At 42.1% G+C, this 5,242-nt stretch overlaps 1 non-coding gene across 1 annotated transcript; it reads left to right on the top strand.

Moving 5' to 3' along the window:
• Nucleotides 1–719: 719 nt before the first annotated feature.
• Nucleotides 720–827, top strand: LOC140006764 (small nucleolar RNA R71). The gene has a single exon (XR_011814598.1). It is a non-coding gene; the product is annotated as a small nucleolar RNA R71 (small nucleolar RNA).
• Nucleotides 828–5,242: the final 4,415 nt, after the last annotated feature.

Genomic DNA, 5,242 nt, shown 5'->3' with positions numbered 1-5,242 from the left:
GTTGCCAGTTGACTTATTCGAACATCTTGGTCCTTCTTGTCAGCTTTGGTGCCCTGCTGGAGCTGCTCGGTTTTCACGGCCAATGATCTGATCTCCTCTTGAAGCTGTGTAGTAGTCGTGACCAGGTTAGTAGTAGTCGTGGCCAGGTTCTTGACTAGATCCTCCAAGGAGCTCCCTGAATTGGAGGATGAGGGTTGAGATTTTGGTTGCCAAGGCTGGTGGAATCCTGGTGGACGATTTGGGAATGAACCTTGTTGCCTGTTTCCATAACTGAGATTGGGATGGTCTCTCCAACCGGGGTTGTATGTGTTGGAATACGGGTCATACTGCCTGCGGGGCGCGGGCACGCCTCCGGCCATATTTACCTGTTCCGTCCCATCCTCTTGCAGAATGGGGCACGAATCCGTGCAGTGGTCCATGCTAGTACAGATTCCACACACCTTTGCTCGGGGTGTGTCTCTCATGGCCAATTGCCTGACAGCAGACGTCAACTCTGACAGTTGCTGCTGGATGGATGACGTCTCTGCTTCATTGACTCTACGGGTAGGAGTGTTCTCACGGAAGCCGAACTGCTGAGAGTTTTCTGCCATGGCTTCAATAAGGTCCCATGCTTCCCTCGGTGTCTTGTTCGCCAGGGCTCCTCCACTCGCAGCGTCAATAATACCCCTGTCAGTTGACTGGAGCCCTTCATAGAAGTACTGGATCAACAGTTGTTCGCTAATCTGATGCTGTGGGCATCCTTTGCACAACTTGTTGAACCTTTCCCAATAATCGTACAATGATTCCCCGGAGTACTGCTTGATACTGCATATTTCCTTTCTCAGACTCGCAACCCGGGATGCGGGGAAAAATTTTTCCAGAAATTTCTTTTTCAACTGTGCCCACGTGGTGATACTACCTGCAGGTAGGTAGTATAGCCAATCCTTCGCTGCATCCTTGAGAGAGAAAGGGAAAGCCCTGAGTCGTATTTGCTCTTCGGTGACCGCAGGGGGTTTCATGCTAGAGCAAACCACTTCGAATTCCTTGATATGTTTGTGGGGTTCCTCACCAGAAAGGCCATGGAACGAAGGTAGGAGTTGAATCAACCCCGATTTCAACTCGAATGAGGTATTCTCAGCCAGAGTTGGGAACGTGATGCACAAGGGCTGATGAGTCAGTTCTGGGGTAGCCAACTCCCGTAATGTCTGGGTGTTGGCCATGCTCAATTCGTCTTCTATTGACTCGTTTTCAGAAAATGAGAACCCTTCTTTTTGTCTCCTGGTCTCTTGCCTTCGCCTACGTGCTGCCTTCTCAACCTCAGGATCGTATACCAAGTTACCTGTGCGAGAAGAACGGGGCATAAACTAGCAAAAGTACCAAGAAAAAGAAAAATATAATAAAACAAAATAAAAACTAAATTAAAAAAAGAAACAAATAATTCAGACGCCAGTCCCCGGCAGCGGCGCCAAAAATTGACAGGTGCCGAACCTGTGCAATAATAATAAATTAATCCTAACTACCACCTGAAACAGCTAGTAATCAATTCGAGTACTGGAGCAGGGACTCTAGGTGTGCAATGGGTTACTTGATTCACCCTGTTCCCGAAGAGTTTGCTTAATCCGATATACCTGAATAAATTATTTAACTGAACTCCCTAACTAGTAGACAGTGGTAAGCAGGGTCGTCTCCTCAGGGACTGGAGAGATATTTGTTCCTTTTCAAATCAAGATTAATGGGGGGGGTTTTGGTATCAAGAGCCAACTGAACAAATTAAATGCAGAAAATAATTAATTAAAAGAAATAACTAAGAGAAACTCTAGCCAAGGGTATACTTCAGAAATGGTTCATGCACTGATCATTGATGCAAAAATAATTCCAACCTTTATTAATAGATTGGTTCTAGTTGTCTCGCACGCGCTAAACAACCAACCCTTCCTTAATTTATCGATAGCCAAGGTACGACCGTTAGCTACTTCTCTAACCCAAAAACAACCCTAGGTACGACCGTAGGATTCAATTTCTAGATTGCATTAGTAATTAGAAAGGCCCAATCCTGACTAACAAACACGCTACGAGGGTTCATTCAAGCCAGATCAAATATTCCCCTGACACAGATCCAATTGTGCCAGTTGCTACTGAGATAAAGATAACGAACAATTACGGATTCAATTACCCCTATATAGCAAAATAGCCTATATAAACAATTAATTATTGCGCACTAATCAATCATATATAAGGCTATAACAAGTAGAAACCGGAAATATATAAATATTAATAAATGGAGGGAATAGTTAAAATAAATTCGATCTCACAGTAATTGCTGAACCAAATCGTCAGTAGTTCCCTTGACTAGAATTAGGGGTTTAGTTCCCCATTACTGAACAGGCCGCGTGTACAGGGTTGGAAGAAGCCATCGATTCCTTAATCACAGCAAACGGAAGACTTGACCTTCGTTCACTTCGGTCAACCGAAGAGAGAAAAGGGCGACAATGGATTACGATTGCTTCAATTTCCTTCGGTCAAAGCCAGAATGAAAAGCAATGACCAAAGTCCACGATTGCGGCTCACTTTTACTTTCTCTCTTCTCTCACGCAAGAAACATACGAGAGATTGGAAGATTGCAATTGTTTTTCACTTCTCAATTTGGTCAAAGAACCATCAATAGTTCATAGAATCCCCAAAGTCAACAAAAGTGGCTGTCCCTTTCTCCCTACACAGCTGCGGCTGTTTTGTCTCAATCCAGAGCCAAAGAAAAAACCAAAACAAAGAGAAAAAAGAACCGTCTAACCTAAGCTGCGCGAGCGAGATAAATAATATCCCCGAATAGCCAAAAATTGTTACTTTCTTCCAAAAATTGCAGCCAGACTCCCTAGAAATATATTAAAATAAAATCTATTACAATTAGGTTTCTTCAGCTTCTCAAACGGGCCCCACGTCCGATGACTCTTCTAAAAGTTGAATTTAAGCACTTTTCAGCAACCATTCCTGCAATTAGCATCAAAACAAAATATCAGTAGAATCCACCCAAATAGTGAAAATATTTAATCAATTAGTTGTGCAATAATGCCCAAAATACCCACTAAAATACAACCTATCAATCATACCCTTGTGACTTAGGGAGTTTCTCAATAAAATCCATAGAGATATGAAGCCATGCTCGTTTAGGTACTGGAATTGGTTGTAACAGCCCAGGGTAAGGAACATGTTTAGATTTGTTCCTTTGACAGACATCACAGTTTTGCACATAGGTTATCACTTCCTGCTTCATACCAAGCCAATAGAATAGGGACTTGAGTTTCTACCAACAGTTCTTCTGACCAGAGTGCCCCCTATAGCTGAGTCATGTAATGTCTGAATTATCTGGTTCCTGATGTTGTTGGCATTCCCTATATAGATCCTCCCTTGGTACTTCAGGATCCCATCCAACAAGGTTTAGTCAGCATGTGAATTGGAGTCTAGAACCAGTTGGCTCATGATATCTTGACAATGTGAATCACCTTCATAGCTATTCTGCAACTCCTCAATCCATCCAGGCTTGACAGATGAAATAGTTAGACAGGTTCCCATCTCTTCCAAGGGTATAGATTCATGCCTCTTGGATAACGCATCTGCCACTTGATTGTCAGTTCCCTTCTTATATTGTATCTCATAATCCAATCCCAATAGCTTAGTCATCCATTTGTATTGAATGGCAGTGTTCAGCTTCGGATCCAATAGGTATTTTAGTGACTGATGATCAGTCCTTATAATGAAATGACTTCCCACTAGGTAATGTCTCCATTTAGTGACAACCATAACTAAAGCTAAGAGCTCCTTCTCATAAACTGAGAGTCCCAGATTCTTGACTGATAAGGCCTTACTCAAAAAAGCAATGGGATGTCCCTCTTGCATTAATACTGCCTCAATTCCTCCCTCACTAGCATCTGTCTCCACTACAAAAGGTTTCTGAAAATCTGGTAACTGAAGTACTGGAGCTGAGTACATTAACTTCTTCAATTGATCAAAGGATTCTTGTGCCTGACTGTTCCACTTAAACTGTCTTTTCTTAACAGTTCTGTGAGTGGTTTACACACAAGGCCATAGTGTTTTATAAATCTCCTATAATACCTTGTGAGACCTAGGAAACCCCTCAATTCCTTGACTGATTGAGGAACAGACCATTGGAGGATGCTACTGATTTTTGAGTAATCCATGCTGACACCCTTATCAGTAATGGTATGCCCCAAGTAATCCACCTTCTTCTAAGCAAATGCACACTTAGACTTCTTCACATAGAGTTGGTGTTTCCTTAATACCTCTAGTACAGTCCTTAAATGTTGTATATGAGCATCTAGTGTAGGACTATATACTAGAATATCGTCAAAAAAAACCAATACAAATCTCCTCAAGTAGGGTTGGAATACCTGGTTTATCAGTGACTGAAATGTTGCTGGTGCATTGGTGAGTCCAAAAGGCATGACCAGGAACTCAAAATGTCCACAGTGAGTTTGAAAAGCTGTCTTGAAAGTATCCTGAAGCTTAACTCTGATCTGATGGTTTCCTGCTGTGAGATCCAGCTTAGTTTTATAGACAGAACCAGCTAGCTCATCCAATAACTCATCTACATTAGGAATTGGGAACCTGTCCTTAATAGTCATTTCATTTAACTTCTTGTAATCCACACAGAACCGCCAAGTTCCCTCCTTCTTCTTAACCAACAGCACACGGGAAGCAAAAGGGTTGTTACTGTACTTGACTACCCCTGTTTGAAGCATTTCTGTCACCTGCCTTTCTAGTTCCTCCTTATAACAGTGAGGGTACCTGTAAGGCTTCAATTTGAAGGGTTGTGCCTCTGGTTTGAGAGGAATTTCATGATATACACTTCTGCTAGGAGGTAAAGATTTTGGTTTCTGAAATACATCATCATATTCCTGCAGTAGTTTTCCTACTTCTTGTGGTATAGTTTCTGCCCCCTCTTCTGTATTACTTTTACATTTCAATGCCATGCACATTTGCCTCTTATACTCAATAAATGTCCTCAAATCCTTCCCTTTGATCAGATCCATATCACAGTCCTCTGCCTGTCCATGCAAGTGAACTTCATTTCCCTAATTATGCAGTGATATCCTGAGTTGTTGAAAGTCAAATGTGATAGGACTGAAGTGTGTCATCCAGTCTACTCCCAATATTATATCCCATCCCCCTAGCTCCATCACCTTTAAATTGAATCTGAAACTATGTTGATTAATCTTCCAGTGCACATTAGGACAGATAGCATTGCTGG

This window comes from Coffea arabica, chromosome 1c, assembly GCF_036785885.1.
Source record: "Coffea arabica cultivar ET-39 chromosome 1c, Coffea Arabica ET-39 HiFi, whole genome shotgun sequence".
Taxonomy (NCBI): Eukaryota; Viridiplantae; Streptophyta; class Magnoliopsida; order Gentianales; family Rubiaceae; genus Coffea; species Coffea arabica.
This window is presented reverse-complemented; position numbering and strand designations above follow the sequence as displayed.